This window comes from Elephantulus edwardii, unplaced genomic scaffold, assembly GCF_000299155.1.
Source record: "Elephantulus edwardii isolate Elephantulus edwardi_28Jun2011 unplaced genomic scaffold, EleEdw1.0 scaffold00026, whole genome shotgun sequence".
NCBI lineage: Eukaryota > Metazoa > Chordata > Mammalia > Macroscelidea > Macroscelididae > Elephantulus > Elephantulus edwardii.
Window position 1 is genome coordinate 19,699,715 of NW_006399776.1, and position 21,413 is coordinate 19,721,127.

A 21,413-nucleotide genomic window follows, 5' to 3' on the forward strand; every position below is an offset into this window, starting at 1 on the left:
AAGAACTACCTTTAGTTAGAAGATGCAAACTATATGCTAAAATTTAATCTAAAAAATGTTATGCTTTTAGAATACTGACCCCCAGGCAAAACATGAGAATTAATTTTAGAGACTCTTGGATTTCTGTCAGCCTTATTGTTCCCAGTACACACCAACAACCTTTGTTCTTGGTCAACTCTGGGCTCTTTAATTTCTCACCTTTGGGTCTCACTTGGGTAGGGAAATTTTAGTAACTTTGCTTAGGATAAAACAAATCTTTGGTTACTTTCCTTCTGATTTATTCAGCCTTGCCTCCCATCTGCTTCTGTATAAATTGTGTTATGTGCAGAATGTTCATCCAGCTTTTGCTCAGTATATATTGTGCCTTTTTTAATTATTTTTTTTTACATTTTGTTTGCATATTGTATCTTGAGTGCTGTATTGGTAATTCAGAGGTAAGGGAGGCATTGTTGCTGCACTCACATTAGCTCCCTGCCTAATGAGAATGACAGAAAAGGTAACATGTGACAGGTAGAAGAATGCTGCTAAAGAGACATATAGACATGGAGAAGGCAGGAAAGATTTTGGAGGCAGACAATACCTAAATTAATCCTTCAAAATGAGTATGGATTTTTTAGAAGATGAGGGAGGTTTTCAATGGCAAAACAGCAGCATGTGAACAGAATAAGCACATTAAAAGCTGATGAGTAAAATATGAGTGAGGCAGTGGGAAGATAGTGTTCTGCCTACTTATAAGGAAACTCTTTGCAGAGCATGCTCTTTGTAAGCATGCTTTGTGGCCTGAATTGAGCCTAAAGTGTATTTTACATAAGTGGAAGAGGAGCTTACATTCTAAATATGGAAGAAATGTCTGCCACGTACCTCTGAATGCCTTCAATGTTTTCAGGAGGGCGGAGGTCACCCTGCAGGGAAAGGAGGTGAGAACTGTTTGCCTTTTTATAACTCAAAGTTCTGCTCCATTTGAAGGCATTTCAGTACTCCATGCTCTGAAGCTGTGACCATGGTCTGACATCATCAGAATTCCTGAGGATGGGCAAAACACTTGTGAATCCATTGAATGGATTCTAACTCAGGCATCCTCCATCAGGTTTCTGAGGCCAATAAATCTTTATTGGAGAAGATTTCCCAAATTTCTCCCACATGAAGTACTGCTGGTTTTCAACCTCTAATCTTTGGATTAATAGCACTATGAAGCGCACTATTCCACCACTGGTGCCTGATCATGTGTAATGGATTGTTAACAGGAAGGAGAGCATTTGGAATCCTCAAACCATTCATTGAAAGAAAGATGAATTTCTCTGGAAATTTCCCATGAGTCGCGCTGTATTAGATGACTGTGGGCTTAGAGGTTTTTTAGAATACAGGGCATAGTTGAATAATCTGGTTCTTGTGTTTTCCTCCTGGGTTTAATCACTTGGATTCTGCTCTTCTGATTTGTAAACAAAGGGGTTTTTTCTTATCCTAAGGAAACTGAGTCACCTAGTACTTTCTTGTGACTATGAGCAGATCAGCCATCATGGGTCACTTTCTGTCTAGGAAAAATGTCTTCTGCAAAGTGATCACTAACTTAGATTTATGCAGGCACAATTTAAATGAAAGACTATTATTTTCCAATGTTTCCAGTTCAGGGTCAGGAAGACAAGGGGTAAATGTGGAGGAAATATCCATTCATTTCATATCTATGAAAAAACACCCTTACCTGTTTCTTTAAAGCCGTATCTTCATTCTTTTTCTGAAGAAATTTGTGTATAAATGGCTAGTTTTCTTGTTTTGAGATTCCATTCCTTTTGACTCTTGGTATTGGCCTGAGTGGATGGAAGAAGGTTGAAAAGAGCGTTTGTTTTTAATCACTTCTTTTATCAACAGATAAAATTCCTCATGCATAATGTCAGTTTTCAATGGTGATGTCCCTGAATGAGGATTGATCTCGGCATAAGAAGCTCAACTAGCAGCAATATTTTCTGGAGTAAATTAACCCAGATGGTGAGAAGATGAGACATTAAAAGAAAGAATGGGGGGGGGATTATTCTAAAAGACTCAGGGGAGATAATGTAGTTCAGTGGAAATTTTCTGTCCTCCATACCTAAAAAATCATAACAGGAGACTGGTGCTTTATTCACCAAAGTGGTTGGGAATGTTTCTGGTTTTGTCTATCAACCAACCTAAACCAAATTGCTACAAAAGTACAGAAGCAATGAAATAAAAATGAAGGAACACTGGCATTTGGTCAGCTATGGTCTTACCATCTAGCTTTCTCCTGCAATACACACAGAGGAAATGTTTACATTTCAAGTAAAGCAGACATTGTGTCTTATCCCTGAGGACTTAAAATGATATTGGGACTCCCTCCTCTGGCTTTTGGGCTGAGCAATGACAGAAGCCCCAAGGGTGGGATAAGAGAAGATAAGATTTTCTTCATTAAAACTAACTATTTCTGATGCTTCTTCCACCCTTGTGCTTTAAGCTCTAATAAAAGTATACATAGTTCCACATTTCCAACACATTCTTTGAATATTGTAAAAGTAATTGTTCACCTGTATCCACCCTATGGCTTTGACCAAAGACTTGACCAACTCCTACTCTTGTTCTACGACTCAACATAATTGAGTATCTCTCTCCATTCAATCCTACCACCAACTCGTCAACCTGAACCGTATCAGGTTCTACTGATCTCAATCTCAACACTCAATGCTTTGTATCATAACTCTCTGCTTTCTTGCTAACATCCCTGGCCAGATCCTAAACTCTTAGGATAGCATTTATATTTTCATCTCTGCATATCCATCACATGGTGCTTAGTACATGTTGGGCATTTAATAAAAGGTCTGTAAAATAGAATGGAGAAATTAATCTTACATGATAAAAATGAGTTAAGTCTTGAGCTGAGAAGAATTCACAGGACCCTCTGGGATTCGTTTTGGCTGAATTCTATTTTTCTTGAACATTTAAAGGGAGAGGGGGGAACTTAAAAAAAAGAAGCATTGATGAGACATGGAAAGAGTCATTACTTGAAATTCTCAGGAAAAGTAGGAGCAGAGTTAGAAAGAATCTTTAAATATGCTTTACTAGACTCAGATCTCATTGTATTTAAGAAAGAGTGAAACATGTTTAAATTACAGATGTTTGAAATCTTAAGTGAACCAAAAAGAATAAGACCATTGCAGGAAAAGGTGGATTAAACTCAAGCAATCTTCTTTAAAAATTCCTAGAAATTTGTTTAATTGATAGCAGTGTTGGTACTCAGGTAATAGTATTTTCCAATTAACTTGATCACAGTACCATCCTTGTTTTAAATGCAAGTAGGATGTACTAGAATAAAAAAATACTTCATTATTAAAATATATCCACATAGTTCAAAAATAAAAATAATCTAATAATGTACAGATTAAAAATTCATAGTGCATCAGTCTATTCTAAGAAGATGAAATGAAGTAACCCAGAACTAAAATCCTTCATGCTAAAAAAATAGCTTAACGAGTAAAGTTAGACTTGAAATGTTTGAAGTATTAATCCCATTATGTATTTCCAGCATATGCTACCACAAAATGCCCCTATAACAAAAGTAATTTAAAACAAAAAAGGTCTTGTACTCATCCTGTGCCTATCTACCACATCCTTTTATTGTAACAATTTTCACTGTCATATATGCACCTTTCTAGAGTTTCTTGTGTTAATATAAGCAAATTTCAAGATGTTTACTCATTTACCTACAATTTTCTTACATTGCTCCTCATTTTACTTCTTGCCGTTAAGATACCCTGAGGAACTTTATCTGTCTTCAGAGACAGGAGGAAATTGTTTAGAAAAATTAGAAATTGTTTAAGAAAAATATTTAAGGAGGTTTTTAACAAATTATCTATTGGATGAGATCTGTTTTAACATTCTTGAATTAGATTTCAGTTTCAATTATTGTTTGGGTTCACCTGTTTTACTTTTACTTGTTTTTACTTCTTCATCTATAAAAATTCCCTTGTGGTATAAATAGCATAAAATATTCAGTCATTCTTTTGTAAATAAATGTAGGTTATAATGAAATGACATAATATCTGGGAGTCGTTTTGAATGAACTGGGAGAAAGGATAAACAAGACTCATTTTTGAACAACTGTCTCCTCTGTCATATGACTAGATTAACTAGATGGTACCTGGATACCATTAGTGGACATTTTGATAAAAGATTCTGTAGAAGAATCCCGACCTAAAAGAGAAAAAGTGCAGAATAAAATGTCAAATTCTTATAGACTCCATACTTCCTAAAGTCATGAAGCCTGAATGAACCCCTAAAACTATTGTCCTTAGTTAATCTTTAAAACTTAAACTAAAAAAATTTTCTTAGAAACCTTAAAACCAATGATTTAACTAGTAAAGAGCATTTTTCTTGAGCATTATATTCTTTAGATATTTATCTATTTGGGATCAAATTGACAAAAGTAACTAGAAAGGTTAGATAGGAAATTGAAAAGCAATGACTTTATGTTAATGGTGGAGAAACAACTGAAAATAGGAGGGTTAAAAAGCTTGCAGGACTCAGAGAATGTAACAAACATCACTGAATTGTACATGTAGAAATGATTCAGTCGGTATATCTTGTCCTCTGTATATTCTCAACAACAACTTGCTATTCAGCTATATGCTGTTGAGTCGTCTGTGACCCTAAGCAATCCTATGTACAGCACCTCTGAAGCCTTCCTGGTCCTGAATCAGTCTCACTGACCCTGACACACCAACCCCTGTTGCTCCAGGCACTGTATCAATCAATCTCATCTGGAGTTTTCTTCTGCATTGCCCTTCCCCCCGTCTGAGCATGATGCTCTTCTCCAAGGATCTATCCCTCCTGGCCATGTGCCCAAAGTATGTGAGATGGAGCTTCATAATTTTAGTCTCCAATGAGACACTTGATTTCACTCTCTCCAAGACAGACCTATTTGTTTTCTTAGTGGTCCATGGTATGTTCAAGACTCTTATCCAGCACCACAACTCAAAGGCATCGATTTTTCTTCTGTCATCCTTAGTCATTGTCCAGATCTCTGAAGCATAGCAAGTAATTGTGAAGACAATGGCCTGGATTAGGTGTACCTTAATCTCCAGACTGATATCACTGCTTTTCAGTACTCTGGAGAGGTCCTTGACAGGAAATTTTCTCAATGCAATTTGTCTTTTGATTTTCTGATTGCTACTGCCAAGAGTATTGATTGTGAAGCTGAGCAAGCTGTATTGTTAACAACCTCAGTCTCTTCTCCATCTATCATGGTGTTGCCAATTGGCCCAGTGGTGAGAATATTTGTCTTCTTGATATTGAGCTTCAATCCATATTGAAGACAACAGTCCTTGACCTTCTGCAGCAAGGGCTTCAGGTCCTCCTCAGTTTCAGTAAGCAAGGTTGTGTTATCTGCATAATGTAGGTTGTTGATGAGTTTTCCTCCAATCCTGATGCCACATTCTTCCCATAAATCCCAGCTTCCCAAATCTGTTCTGCATATAGGAAACAGGATGCATCCCTGACACACTCCTTTCCTGATTTTGAACCAGACAGTGTTTACTTGCTGTGTTCTGAGGACTGTTCTCTTGTCCAAGTATAGTGTCACATAAGCACAATCAAGTGTTCTGGGATTCCCTTTTCCTCAAGGTTAGCCACAATTTGTTTTGATTCACACAGTTACATTCCTTTGCATAGTCAATGAAACATGGATAGACATTCCTCTGGTACTCTTTGCTTTCTGCCAAGGTTCGTCTGACAATGGTGATAATGTCTATAGTGCCATGATCTCTTCTAAACCCAGTTTGTGTTTCTGGTAGTTCTCTATAAATGTACTGTTACAGTCATTTCTGGATAATCTTCAGCAGGATTTTGCTAGCGAGTGATATTAGCAATATTGTTTGATAATTTTCACATTCTTTTGGGTCACCATTTTTTTGGAATAGGAATAAATATGGATCTCTTCTAGTCAGTTGGCCAAGTAGTTGTCCTCTAGATTTTTTTGCACAACCTGATGAGCAGGTCCAGGGTAGCATCTGTTTGTTGAAATATGTCAATTGGTATTCCATCAATTCCTGGGCCTTTATTTTTTGCCAAGTCCTTCAGAGCAGCCTGAACTTCCTCCTTCATCATCACTGCCTCTTGATCATATGTTGTTTCTTGAAATTCTTCCGTGCCAGGCAATTATTTTTGGTACAGTGACTCTGTATACTCCTTCCATCTTCTTTTAATGCTTCCTGAATCATTCAATATTCTGACCATTAACATTCTTAAGCATTGCAATTTGCACCTTGAATTAGTTCCTTTAGCTTAAGAAATACTGACGTGTTCGGCCCTTTTGATTTCAGGAGTCCAGCACCTTGTGTATTTCAATATCAAATTTTGCTTTGTCTTGCCAAGTTGCCCTTTGAAATCTTCAAAATCTTCAATTCAGCTCGTTAACTTTTTTTATTTCTTCCCTTTGCTTTGGCTTCTCAACACTTAAGGGAAAAAAAAATTCCTAAAATCCACAACAGTCTGGGTCACTATATAATTTAACATTAAGGAAAGTATGTGTCAGGGTTATGTCCTTTCTTTATACCTTTTCAATCTGTATGCTGAACTTTATAAAGAAGAATGTGGCATCAAGATTGGAGGAAGACTTATCAATAACCTTCATTGTGAAGATGACACAACCTTGCTTGCTGAAAGTGAGGAGGCCTTGAAACACTTGCTTCAGGAGATCAAACACTGCATTCTTCAATATTTTACATCTCAAAATCAAGAAAACAAAAATTCTCACCATTGAACTGAAATGCAACATCATGATAGATGGAGAAAAGTTTTTCAATCTTTCAAATTGCTTCATCTTACTTGGATCCACAATCAATACACTTGGTACCAGCAGCCAGGAGATCAGGAGACATAGTGCACTTGAAAGTCTGCAGTCAGGAACCTCTCCAAATTACTGGGCAATGATAATGTCAGTTTGAAGACTAAGGTGCACATTATGCAGACCATGGTCTTTTCAATCACTTACTAGGCATCTGAGAGCTGGATAATGAATAAGGATAACAGAAGAATTGATGCCTTTGAATTGTGGTCTTGGAGAAGAGTTCTGAACATGCTGTGGACTGCCAAAAGAATAAACACATAGTTTGGAGAAAGTTCAGTCAAATGTTCTTTAGAAACAAGGATGGGGAAGCTTCATCTCAGACACTTTGGGCATATTGCTAAAAGGGGTCATTCCATGGAAAAGGACATCATGCTTGGAAAAGTGGAAGGAGAGAAAGAACCTTAACAAAATGATTGACACAGTAACTGCAGTAATGGGCTCAGATATATCAGAGAGGCTGAGGATAGCACAAAATAGGACAGAGTTCTTAACATTTTGTCTTTACCATTGTGGTGCAGTAAAGTACTTGACCACCAGCTGAAGGCTGGAAGTTCAAATTCAACTAGAAGCACATTCAAAGACAGACTTGAGAATCTGTTTCCAAAAGGTTATAGCCTTGGAACTCTTACAGAGCAGTTCTACTCTATATACACAGCTCACCAAGATTAAGAATATATTCGGTGGCTAACAACGTGGGGTTTTTTTGTTGATTCCTTTCATCTAGTTGAGCAAATAATTTTTATTTCATTTTAAGACTGTCGTCACAATTATTTTCTTAAAAGAGTAGGCACCTGTACTCAATCCTTAATCCAATCTCTTGATCCTGACTGATTTTGCATGTATGTGTTTATTTCTTTATTGTCTCCACTCCTTTTGTATTAAAAAGCTGAGAACTAATTCCTCTTGGAGTTTGTAGTTCATTATCATTTTGCTTTTCCTAGAACTGAGTAGCCCACATGGTATTTGATATTCCCCAGTGATGGACTGGTTAATTTTGTGAAATTAGGGTTGTCATCTTCAGGGAAGTATTTTTTATATTCATTGATTTTTAACGGAATAGATTGTTTCTAAAAACTTAGATCTTCACATTGATATCTAATTATCACTCATATTTCTGTAATTTTTTTATTATGAAAAATGTCATGCATACTGCAAATAGAGAATAATATGACAAACTGTGAAATTTTGAACAAATTGTGGTTTACAGAATGCCTTCTTTAGAACGAAAATTTATCTCTAATTTTTCTACTGGGAGAACTAGAGTATATAAGGAACATTATTGGGGTGTTGGCGGCAGTAGAGTTGATCCCTGACTCGTGACAATCATAAGAGCAAAACATCATGTGGGTCTGCACCAACTTCATGCTGTTGGCACTGAAGGAGATTGATGGACTTTATCTGGTAGAAAAGCTGGTAGATTCAAACTGTGTGTCTTTGAGGTTGGGGCCCTATTTCTTACCACTAGGCCACCAGAGCTCCAACACTGTGATGGGTTGCAAATAGGGTTATTTTCATTGCCTTATTTTCAGAAATAGATCAGCAAACTGGGGTACTGTCCTTTTTGCAACAAAGTGCTTGGCAATGATAATGGCCTCCCTTGAATCCATTAGAACCTGAGAATCATCAGATGAATGACCCTGCTTCACATTGCCACACTGGGCCTGTTGCCATGTTTATTGCCCATTACTACAGCATGTTGTTGTTATCATTATGTGCCGTTGAGTCCCTTGTAACTCATAGTGACCCTATGTACAACAGCCCTGAACCCTGCTCTATCCTGTGCTAACCTTATTGTTTCTGACACACCCAGTCACTGAATCAATCCATCTCATCAAGGGTCTTCCTTTCTTGCGCTGCCCCTCCACCCTTCCAAGCATGCTGTCCCTCTCCAAGGACAGCATACAAAGTTTTCAAAAAATTTACTGAACTGTACTTGAAAAAAGAGATCTGTTTCAATATTAGCCCTGTAAATAAGGAGTTCTTGTGGCTTGTTGGTAAGGATTTGACTGCCAATTCAAAGGCACACAATTTAAATCCCCCAGCTGCTCTGTGGGAGCAAGAAGAGCAATCCCTCCTGTGTGATTTATAGCCTCTGAAAACCTCTTAAAGGGTCAGCTATGAGTCACGTTCAACTCCACAGTACATTGCAAATGTGACCCTATTTGGAAATGGGGCCTTCATTTGTTGTTTAGGAGATCATACTAGAGTAGGATGGATCCTAAACTAATAGTCCCTTTTGAATGGTGTCTTACAAAATGAGAAAATAAATATAGAGAAATCAGACACATACAGGGAAGAAACTATGTGAAGATTCAGGTTGAGAAATACCAACAAATGCCTAGGGTCATCAGAAGTTGAAAGAGACAAGGAATGGAGTGGATCCATTATTTAGGAGGACATCAAGGCCAATAAGCATAAGAGTTCACAAAGGCAATGTCCTACATCTTAGTTTGGTGAGTAGCAACTAGTGCCTTCAAACTTGTGAGCACCATCTAAACTAAGATGCCATTATTTATCTTTATCTTTTTCTGTCCAGAGCAAAGAAGAATGAAGAAAAGACATGAATACAATTAGTTCAAAGGATAAATGGACCATATGAATCTCAACCATCACAACTCTAAAACTAGAAGAAATAGATAGTCACCAATTTTTGTTTTTCCTTTTGTGTACCATTGAATTGGATGAGGAGGAGCCCTCCTTCTCCAGCAGGGCATCTTGAGATTGCAGTGCAGCTTCTAAGCACTAGGCCACCAGAGCTCCCCTATAAAGGCTGATAGAACTCCCAATACCATGGCCCTTAGACTCCTTTCAAAATTTTATTTCTATTTCTTTCTTTTTTTTAATTGCAATGGTAAAATTTATTGTCAGAGACCTCTCCAGAGTGCTGAAAAACAATGTTAGTCTAGAGACTAAGGGTGGAGAGACAGTGCAGGAGAGGAAGACCCTGTACAAAATGGATTGCTACAGTAACTGGGGAAGAGAGTAGGTGTGTCAGAGTCAGTGAGAGTGGTTCAGGACAGGGCAGGCTTCAGAGCTGTTGTACATAAGATTGCTATAAGTCACAGGCAGCTAGATGGTACATAAGAATAACATACTTTTGGAGGGAGCTGTGGTGGTCTATTGGCAAGAAGCTGCACTGCAATCCCAGAGGTATGCAGCTCAAATCCACCAGATGCTCTGCTGAAGAAGGAGGTGCAATCTCCTCCTGTACCAGTCACATCCAATTTGGTGGTACACACACACAAAATAATAAAATTTTTAAAAAAAGAATAACATACTTTCCTAAGCATGATGCCCTTCTCCAAGGACTAGCCTCTCCTAGCAACATGCCTAAAGTATATGAGACAAAGTTTCATCATCATTACCTCCAAGGAGCACTCTGTCTGCACCTACTCTGTGACATATCTCTTTGTTCTTTTGGCAGTTCATGGGATATACAATTCTCCAGCATCACATTTCAAAGGTCATATTCTTCTGTCATTCTATTGGCTGTACAGCTCTCAGAAGCATAGCAAGTGGTTGACAATACCATGGCCTGAATATGGCACACTTTAATTTAATTTAATTTTATTTTTTAATCATTTTAATGAACATTTACAGAGAATTTGGATTTCCATTCATTCATTGCTGTACTTCTCTTATTTCTATTTCTTAATCTATCTTTCTGTATAAATTTTTCGCTTACTTGGAGTACATTTTAACTGGTTCTTTATAAAGACCTGTTGGTCATTAACTTTTTGCTTTTATTTATCAGATTATGTTTTTATGATACTTGCTTTTGAATGATAATTTCTCTGAACTTGTAGTTCAAAGTGTTATTTTCTCCTGCCACAATCTTTACGCTTTCATGATTACTCTTGAGAAATCAGTTATATTGTTAAGTGTTATTTGTAAGTAATTTGTCATCTCCTCTGGGTGCTTATAAAAACTTCTCTTTGCCCTTCAAATGGTAGAGTTTAACATTAATCTACCTACACTTGCTATGTTTGGATTTTTAATTTTCTATTTAAAAAATTATATACATATTTGCAGAAAGGGCACCTGTAAAAAGAATATTGAACTTCTGGGAAAATGTTACCTTCCCATTGAGGATGGGTTTATGTTACAGGAAGGGCACAGAGACAGGAATGTAATTGCTCTTTTTGTGCATTAGATTCTTGAGTGGCAACAATAGGAAAAAGAAGGAATGGATCTAATAAAAAAATAAATAAAACCAAAAAACCCATGCCACGGAATCAGTCCTATAAGAGACAATAGAAATGCACAATAGGTCTTCCAAGGTTGTGATGGAAGCAAACTGCTACATCTTTCTGCTTAAAAAGAAACAGCTTGTCTTTTATGCTTTGATCCCAGGGATGATTCTCAGACGCTGCTCTTCCTTATAAAAAAAGGGATGGCTTTTGATCTTGTAAAGGCTGACTCACACTTACTCGTTGCCACCACAAGCAGGTCAGTCTCCAAAGCTTCACTGTTCTCTATTTTAGGAAGTGTTTCTCTGTAATGTGCTCAGTGGTTTTGACGTTAATACCTAAATATCTTTACTTCAAAATGTCCAAGGTATTTTGATCTGTGTAAAATAACAGACTGGAAGACAAAAGGTGAATCCAAAAGGATTATAGGCAAAGGTTATATATTTTTACTTAATCCTTTTAACCACTGCTGATTGGGAAGTCTTACATCATGGGTCATTTTTCTAGTTTTTTACCACATTCTTCGTAACTGGTTTTAGCCTGAGTCTTGTGACTAAGTGCATAATGTGTGGGATTGCTAACCAAAAGGTTAAGAGGTCAAATCCACTAGGCACTCCCTGGGAGATGAGCATTCACTCCACTTAAAAATTCACAGCCTGAATCAAACATGAAACATGAAAGAGGATTGCTCTGAGTCAGTGGATTTACTAGCCTGAGTGCAAGGATAGAAGAAAGGGAGAAAGAGCTTGGTTGATAATTAATTCCATTATTTAAAAGTATAAAAACTTCATAACTTCATTTATAAGTTTTTTACTAGTAAGAAAGCCCCACAGAGAGAACTGACATTGGTCCAAATATCAGGATCCCAGGATAAAGCAGTCATTATTGTTATGTGTCGTTGAGTCGCTTGCAGCTCGCGACACTATATACAATCGCTCCAAACCCTGTTCTATCCTGAGCCAACCTCATTATCTCCCCCACACCTACCTCCATTATCTCAGTCACTGAGTCAATCAATCCATCTCACCAACGGTCTTCCTTTCTTGTGCTGTCCCTCCAACCTCCCAAGCATGATGTTCCTCTCCAAGGACTAGTCTCTTCTTTTTTTTTTTTTTTAAGCCAGTCAAATTCAGCAGTGGGGGGTTGTATACCAACTTTAGTTGCACTAATGTTAATAGTTTCTGATAACCCACTACCATCGGACCAGCCTAGTCTTTTCTTTTAACATAACCAAAATATGTCAGAGTTCTTGCCTCCAAGGAGCAGTCTGGTTTCACCCTCTGCGGAACAAGTCTGTTTATTCACCTAGCAGTCCATGGTATATTCAGTACTCTTAAGTAAAACCATCAATTGTCCTTGAGTTGTGGTCCTGGACTGTCAAGAGAAGTGACACCCTCGAGTGGGTGAAACTAGTTTGTTCCATGGAGGCAAGGATTTTGAAGCTTCATCTCACATACTTTGGGCATGTTACCAGGAGGAACAAGACTTTGAAGAGGGACATCTTGTTTAGAGGGGTAAAGGGATGGCACAGAAGAAGACCCTGGATGAGAAAGATTGACTCAGTGACTGTGGCAATGAAGTCAGTGTTCAGATAGTAAGGTTGGCTCAGGATAGGGTGAAGTTCAGAGCCATTGTTCCTAGGGTTGCTATGAGTCATAGTTGACTCAATAGCACGTAACAACAACAATAGAACAGCCACTGGACTGGTGGCTGCAAACCACATCATTCTTGTAAAGCAAAAACCAGACCCATTGCTTTCTAGTCAATTCTAATTCATAATGATTCTGTAAGATAGAGTAGAACTGTCTCCTTAGGATTTCCTAGCTGTGATCTATATGGAAGCTGACTGCCAGCTACATCACTGTTCTGTGGAGTGTCTAGTGGGTTCACTGACCTGTGGTTAGCAGCCTAGGATCAACCGTACATTACCAAGACTCCTCAAACTAGCACCACCTACTGAACCTTGCCTGGGTAGCTCTTCCCTCCTATCCACTTTGACTAATGTGGACTCTGTTTTCCACAATAAGACTTGCTGGCTAGTGAAGGAGAATGAATACAGCGCCAGGCAGATTGCCTGTGATACAGGCCTTTTCAAACCTAGTGGCTTCTGTGACCATTGGAGGCTTCTGTGCTATCATCTGCCCACCTGGTAGATCCTGAATTATTTGAAAGAAAGAAGCTGATGCTTCCTCAAGGTAACCAGCATGAGGAGGTGGGGACAGAAACCATAGGTGTCCAGGATGCTCTCAAGCTTTCAAAACTCACCAGTTTTATTTTGTTCACAGATTGCTCTCCTCATGCCTTGGCCAGCCATATTGAAGTGACTTCATATCAACCGAGTGCTGACATCTCTCACCCGCTTCTCCCCACGTGACTAACTGTCAAGAGGATTTCAGCTGTGCAGGAAAGTTTCCTCTTGTGACTTTCTATTCCATTTGAATTGGATCACTGAGCACAGTGGCTCAGGTCAATTGAACACACTCAAGCACAATTTCAAAGGGCTCTGCTGTGTGACTGTGTAAACTCTTAGGGAAGAGGAATCAATAAAGCGTAGAGGCTGCATGGGAGCTTCAGTGCTAATGCAGAATCTGCATACAGATGGAATTTCTCAGGGTGGCTGATCTGTTGACAAATGGGGATAAATATTTTCTGTTAGTATTAATAATCATATCACTCACTGTATGATGCTAAGGGTTTGTTGTTCACAATTATTTCCCTTGCCATGGACTATTACTTTGTCATGTGGATGGGTTGTAACAACAGTTAGGTGTCGTTGAATTGAGTATGACTCACAGTGACCCAATGAACAAAAAATCTGAATCCTGTTCTATTCTGTGCCATCCTCACACTTCCTGACACACAAGAGCCCATTGCAGCAGTGTCCATGTCAATCCACTTGGTTGAGGGTCTTCCTCTCCTTTGCTGAGCCTCCATCCTTTCCAACATCATGTCCCTCTCCAAGGATTAGCACCTTCTAGCAACATGCCCAAAATATGTGAAGCAAAGCCTCATCATTCTTGCTTCCAAAGAGCACTTCAACTGCACCCTTTCCAAGATATATGTTTGTTCTCTTGACCATCCATGGGATGTTCAGTGCTCTTCTCCAACACCACAGCTCAAAGGCATCAATTCTTTTCCTGTCATTTTTATTCATTGTCCAGCTTTCAGATGCATAGCAAGTAACTGGAAAAACTATGGCCTGAATCAGATGCACCTTAGTCCTCAAACTGACATCATTACTCCTCGATAATTTGGAGAGGTCCCTAGCTGCAGATTTCCCCAGTGCAATACATCTCCTTACTTTCTGACTGCTGGTACCAAATGTGTTAATTGTGGGTCCAAGTAAGATGAAGCTGTTGACAGTTTCAATCTCCACATCATCCATCATGATGCTGCCTATCAGTCCAGTGGTAAGAATCTTTGTTTCCCTGACATTGAGACACAATCCATACCAAAGGCTGCACACCTTGATCTTCTGCAACAAGTGCTTCAAGTCCTCTTCACTTTCAGCAAGCAAGGTTGTGTCATCTGTGTAGCACAGGTTATTGATGAGTCTCCCTCCAATCCTGATGCCACACGTCTCCTCATAGAGTCCAGCCTCTTGGATAATTAACTCAGCATACCAGGAGCCAGGAAATCAGAAGATTAATTACATTGGGAAAGTCAGCTGTTAGAGACCTCTCCAGACTACTGAAGAGCAACGACGTCATGCTGGAGACTAAGGTGTGCATGATCCGGGCTATAGTCTTCGCAATTACGTGCTATGCATTGGAGAGCTGGACAATGACTAGGGAGGATAGAAAGAGAATTGATGCCTTTGAACTGTGGTGCTGTAGAAGAGTGTTGAATATACCATGAACTGCTCAGAGAACAAAAAGTTTTGTCCTGGATTCTGAAGCTTTGTCTGACATACTTAGGGCATGTTGCAAGGAGGTACCAGTCCTTGGAGAGGGACATCATGGTTGGGAGAGAGGAGCGACAGTGCAGGAGAAGGAAACCTTTGAAGAAATGGGTCGATTCAATGATTGGGACAATATCGGAGACAATGAGGTTGGCTCGGGATAGAGCAGGGTTTAGGGCTCATGTATATAGGGTTGCTATGAGTCACAAGCGACTCAACGGCACATAACAATAACAACAACAATAACATACAGATATAGAATAGGTACATAGAATACAACCCTGGCCCACTCCCTTCCCAATTCCAAACCATGCAGTGTTCCCCTGCTCTGTTCACACACAGCTGCCTGGTCCAGGTACAGGTTATGCATGAGCACAATCAAGAGCTCTGGAATTCCCATTCTTCTAAATGTTAGCCACAACTTGTTATGATCCACACAGTCAGATGCCTTCACATAGTCAATAAAGCACAAATAGGAGTTCTTCTGATATTCTTTCCTTTCAGCCAGGATACATCTGTCGTCAGTAGTGATATCCCTGGTGCCATTGGCCTCTTCTAAATCCTACTTGATGAACTCCTAGATGTTCTCTATGTACTATTCCAGCTTATTTTCAATGATCTTCAGCAGTTTCTGCTTCCAGGTGGTATTAATGATTGTTTTATAGTTTCCACATTTTATTGGATCTTTTTTCTTGGGAATGGGAACAAATACAAACCTCTTACAATCAATCCATTAGCCAGACAGCTGTCCCCCAAATTCCCTCACATAGACTGGTAAGTGCATCAAAGGCTGCACCTGTTAACTGAAACAATTGGTATCCCATAGATTCCTGGGGACTTATTTTTTTGCCAGTGCCTTCAATGCTTCTTCCAATTCCTCTTTCATTACCACTGGCTCCTGTTCATATAGTATTTCCTGAAATTTTTCAGTGTCAATCAATCCTTTCTAGTACAGTGATTCTATGTATTCCTCAACCTTCCTTTTATGCTTTCTGAGTCATTCAGTATATTGCCCATAGCATCTTCCAATGTTATCGCATGAGGCTTATATTTGTTTTTTAGTTCTCTCAGCTTGATAAGTGCAAAGCCATAAGGGTTACCCATGGTGGACAGGTTTTGGTGGAGCTCGCCGACCAAGACAGATTGGGAATCAGGATGGACCATCTACTTCCTTAATAACAGGCCTTTAAAAACCTTATGAACACTAAAGAAAGAGAATAATTATAGTAGTGTAGTGGTGAGGCCAAATTGGAAGTCAGTTGAAATGAGGAAAAACAATAATAACATGGAATAAATGTAACTTGAATGCTGAAAAACTGGAAATTGTTAAAAATGAAATGAAACATATGAATGTCAATATACTAGGTATTAGTGAGATGACATGGACCAAATTAGGCCACTTGGAATCAGATAATTATGTGGTAATACTGTGCAGGGAATGAAAAACAGAGGAAGAGTGGTATTGCATTCATAATCATGTGAGTGGGTAGGGACATGCATATAGGGTGTGTTAACCTAGCCACAAGGGTATTGGTTAGTATTGCCATTAAACTGAGCAGTTCAGCAGTAGAATCTGAGAAATCTCACCTCCAGCAAAGAAGAAGCAAGAGAATGCAGTGTGTCCTTCAGGGACAGAGATTCTTGTGCTAGACACACTAGGGCTATGGGAAAAGCAGCCATCACAGCTACCAGCAGAGAACCGGAGATCTGACATGAGACGGAACTGCACTTGGGACTGCTATGCCACAGAACCATTGCTAAGAATATTTTGCTTCCAATATATTGTTGGAAATCTATGGGAGTAGGGTCGGATGAGAGCCATAATTGGCAGGACTCTTGTATCCTAGTGGTAAGAAGCTGTGCTGTAATCTGGAAGGCATGCAGTTCAAAAACACCAGATGCTTCATGAAATAAGGATGGGCGATCTCCTCCTGTGCAAATAGCTGCCTCTGAAAACCCACTGGAGGGTCAGCTATGGGTGGGTTCTGACTCAACGGCACACAACAAGAGCCTAATGCTACAAAGCTGAAGCCTGAGGTAGCTGTGAGCACATTCCAAACGCTGTCCTGACTGAGCAATTGCATTCTGCTAATAGTTTTGTGTTGTCTGTGAGCTATTACAATGGATTTTGGACCCAGTGAAGCATTCATATTGGGATGAATAGAAAGAGATACAAGAGTGTAGGGGGCATCTCTGACCTTATGAGAACGAGTTTTGTGTTGTTGATATTGCTGACAGACACGGTTCCCTTTTGTGAAGTTGGTCAAGGTCAGATATGCCTATCCCCAGGTGGACCTTGCTCTTTTTTTTCCCCTTCTTTTTTTTTAATTTATTATTAATTTTAGTGAAAGTTTACAGAGACTTTGGATTTCCATTAATTCATTGCTGCACTTTTTTCTCTGCCCACCCTCCTCCCCCAGTTCACCCTTTTTGAAAAGTAAAAGAATTTGTTCTGGACTCCTGTCATGGCAATAATACCTAGTTTATATATACCTTTTACAGTTCTCTCCCTTATCTGTTTCAATGTAGTATACATAATTTATCCCATCTTTCTCAGTCTCCCCCCAAATCCCAATGTCAGTCCTGTTTTATAATAGTGGCATTGTGCAGTATTTGTCCTTTTGTAACTGATATATTTCACTCAGCATAATGTCCTCCACAGTCACCCATTTTGAATAATATTTCATTAATTCCTTGTTTTTTCAATGCAGCATAATATTCCATTGTGTGACTATACCACAATTTCTCTATTCATTCGTTTGTTGATGGGCACTTGGGTTGTTTCCAACTCTTTGCTATTGTGAACAAAGCCACAATAAACATGGGTGTGCATATATCTACCTGGGTGACAGTTATGGTTTATTTGGGGTATATTCCCAGTAGTGGAATTGCTGGGTCAAATGTTATTTCTATTTCCAACTTTTTTGAGAAAGCACCATAGAGCCTTCCATAGTGGTTGCACCATTTTACACTCCCACAAACAGTGAATAAGGGTTCCAGTTTCTCCACAACCTCACCAGCATTTGTTGTTTGCTGTTCTATTAAATTTTGCTATTCTTATATTGGGGTGAGATGATATCTCATAGTTATTTTGATTTGCATCTCTCTTAAAGCTAGGAATTTTGAACATTTCTTCATGTGTTCGCCATCTGAATGTCATCTTTCTTTGGTGAAGTGTCTGTTCATATCCTGTGCCCATTTTTCCATTTGGTTGTTTACCTTTATCTTGTTGTGGTTTATAAATTCTAGATATCAGTTCCTTATCTGACATGTCATTACCAAACATTTTTCCCCACTCTGTGGCTTCCGTTTTTACCCTGTTAGAGAAGTTTTTGGATGTGCATAGGAATTTGATTCTTAGCAGGTCCCATTCATCAATTTTATCCTCTCCTGGTTGTAGAGGGTCCTTGCTCTTTTTACATTATTATAATCACTGTATCAATTTATTGTTATCGTCACTGTATCACTACATCTTGTTAAGGGTCTTTCTCTCCTTCCGTGATCCCTCTATTTTTCCTAGCATAGTATCTTTTCCCAAGAACTGGCCCTCCTGACAACATGCCCAGATATATGACAAAGTTTCACTATCTCAGTTTCTCTAAGGAGAAAACCGCTCTCCAAGAGAAACCTGTGTGTCTTTTGGCAGTCTATGGGATAGCCAGTACTTTTTCTAACGCCACAATTCAAAGGAATAAATTCTTTTCCTGTCATTTATATTAATTTCCCGCATTCAGATGCATAAGAAGCAACTGAAAATATCATGGCTTGGATCAGGTGCACCTTAGATTTAAACTGACATCTTTGTTCTTCAGCACTTTGTGGCTTTCAAATTTTTTGTTTTCTAGCACTTTGGAGATGATACAACACTTTTTGCAGATGATACAACCCTGCTTGCTGAAACTGAGGAGGTCCTGAAGCGCTTGCTGCAGAGGGTCAAGGACTGCAGCCTACAATATGGATTGAGGCTCAATGTCAAGAAGACAAAGGTTCTCACCACTGGGCCAGTTGGCAGCATCAGGATGGATGGTGAAGAGACTAAGATTGTTCACAGCTTCAGTTTGCTTGGCTCCACTGTTAACACTCTCGGCACCAGCAGCCAGGAAATTAGAAGACGTATTGCCATGGGAAAGTCTGCTGTTAGGGACCTCTCCAAAGTACTGAAGAGCAATGGTGTCTCTTTGCAAACTCAGGTGCGTCTGATACAGGCCATGATCTTTGCTATCACTTGTTATGCATCAGAGAGTTGTACAATGACTAAGGAGGATAGAAGGAGAATTGATGCCTTTGAGCTGTGGTGCTGGAGAAGAGTATTGAGGGTACCATGGAGTGCTAGGAAAACAAACAGATTCATCCTAGAAAGGATCAAACCGGGCTGCTCCTTGGAGGCAAGGATTCTAAGGCTCCGTCTAACATACTTTGGACATGTTGCAAGAAGGGACAGGTTCTTGGAGAGGGACATCATGCTCGGTAGGGTGGAGGGACAGCGCAGAAGGGGAAGGCCCCCTAAGAGGTGGATTGATTCAGTGACTGGGGTAATCGGGATGGGTGTGTCGGAGACGGTGCGATTGGCACAGGACAGAGCAGAGTTTAAGGATGTTGTACATAGGGTCGCTGTGAGTCGCAAGCGACTCGATGGCACATAACAACAACAACAGCACTTTGGAAAGATCTTGGTAGCTTATTTTCTCAATGTAACTTGTCTTTTGATTTCTTGACAGCTTTTACCGTAGGTGTTGATTATAAATTCAATTAAAATGAAATTAACTTCAATCTTTTATCCATCTATAATAATGTTACTTATTGGCCCAGTGGTGAGGAACTTTATTTTCTTGATGTTCAGATGTAATCCATATTGAAGACTATTTTTTACTTTCTGCAGCATGTGTTTTAATTCTTAACCTTTTGCAGGTTAGGTGTGTCATCTGCATATTGTTGATGAGTCTTTCTCCAATTCTGATGCTACATTCTTCATTTAATCCAGCTTCTAGAATGACTTGCTCAGCAAACAGATGAAGTATATATGAAGAAAAGATACAACTCTAACACATATTTTCTTTATTTTAAACCATGCAATTTCCCCTTATTTGGTTCACAGAACTGCTTCTTGGTCTATGCACAAGTTTTGCACAAGCACAATTAAGTGCTGAATGAGTACTGTATTAGAATCACAATAAAAATTCATGGTTCTTACATGGGGACATTTAGAGAATAGGAAGAATGATCAGATGTGTTCTGTGGGACTGACAGCACACTTCCTAGTCCAAAAAGGCTGGCCTGTTTTTTTACCAGAACTAGTTGGGAGGATGAACTGCTATGTGGAAGGAAGGATGGCATGCAGAGAAGAAATGAGCCCAGGCATATACTGTGGTTTGTGTAAAAACATCAAGCAACTCCTTCAAGCTGGAGTTGAACCAGCAACCTAAGGATACCCACAAGTAACCTGTCTACAGTCCTCCACTCTACCAGCTGAGCTATCGAAGGATGCATGGCAACTAGGCTGGGCAAATTCCTTTCAAGAAAGGTGGAAGCCACGCAGCCTGACCACTGCTTTGATTCCTAGATTTTTAATTTCGTTGGAATCCACCTTTCAAAGCCAGCACAGTCACCACAGAGTCATCTTTCCAGTCTGATCAGAATATCTGCACTCAGTTTCTGCTGGTGTTTGGTCTTTGCAGGGACCCTGTTGTACAACAGACAGAAATTCTGCTCCATCCTCATAACCTCTGTTATGTTTAAACCCATGCTGCAGTCAATGGGTCCTTTTATCTTTTTGAGGATCTTCCTCTCTTTGCTGACCTTCTACTTACTGAGCATGATACCCTTCTTCAAGCACTAACTTCTTCCTGGTAACATGTCCAAAGCATGTGAAATGAAGTTTCCCCATCCTTGCTGCTAAGCAGCAGCTGGCTGCATTTCTTTCAAGACAGAGCGATTCTTCTCCCATCTTCTTTGTTCACTGTCCAGTTTTCACATATCTATGAAGCTATGGATCTTGTAGGCATCCCAGAACTCCAAATCACCGAGGATTTGCTTTCTTCAAGGCAAGACTGACCCCTCTTCTTACTGGCTTAACCATGGCCTGCTTTTGCCACTATGAGGCTTGTGGGCAAGTGAGAGAGAAAGGATGCCAGGCAGGGAGCACGCTCCTTCCTGGTCAACACTTGGTCAAGGCTTGTGCATGTTGTGGCCAGCTATGGCTTCTGTGCCTTCATCTGCCCATCCTCATATCCTGATCCATCTGCTGCTCATGGCAACTGTTTCTTCAAGCTGGTCAAAGTTATGCTGATTTATGGAAGAAGGTGGAGAGTGGAGAGATGAACATGAGAAGTAAAATTGAGAGTCTCTATGAATACGATTTCTAGATCCTTCCTGCATCATCCTCTCCATCTACATTAAGTACAGTGTCAGTCCACCTTTCACTGACCCTCCACTTTTCCACTTTTCACTATCCTTGCCTCATAACAAACTGTGG

General features: G+C 39.5%; 1 non-coding gene across 1 annotated transcript; it reads right to left on the reverse strand.

Annotated features, from left to right (window-relative positions):
• Window positions 1-20,332: 20,332 nt before the first annotated feature.
• Window positions 20,333-20,422, reverse strand: TRNAY-GUA. The gene is given in 2 exon segments: window positions 20,333-20,368; window positions 20,386-20,422. It is a non-coding gene; the product is annotated as a tRNA-Tyr (tRNA).
• Between the last annotated feature and the right edge of the window lie 991 nt (window positions 20,423-21,413).